The following is a 347-nucleotide window of genomic DNA, read 5'->3' on the forward strand; positions in this document are numbered from 1 at the left end:
GTGCGCATTTTTCCTACATATACATGCATCCGTGCATGCGTCTATCTGACCATGCCTATTATTTTACAAATATTGAAAAAAAAAATCTAACCAAACTACCGCTACCAGTAGATATTCAATCAAACGCATTTTCCCATTTCCGCACTTCCGTTCAAAACTACAGATTATAATACCCTCATAAACACATACCAAACACAAAACGCAGAAATATTCAACAATAACGAAGAAAAAAAAAGTATTGACATGAAAAGTGCCGTAAGTCGCCAGGGGAAATTTCACTCAATAAAACTCTCACTTCATAAAGGCACCCCCCCCTCCCCCCCGTTCCTAGAACCCGCCCTCGTCAA

Source organism: Penaeus monodon, chromosome 29 (assembly GCF_015228065.2).
Source record: "Penaeus monodon isolate SGIC_2016 chromosome 29, NSTDA_Pmon_1, whole genome shotgun sequence".
Taxonomy (NCBI): Eukaryota; Metazoa; Arthropoda; class Malacostraca; order Decapoda; family Penaeidae; genus Penaeus; species Penaeus monodon.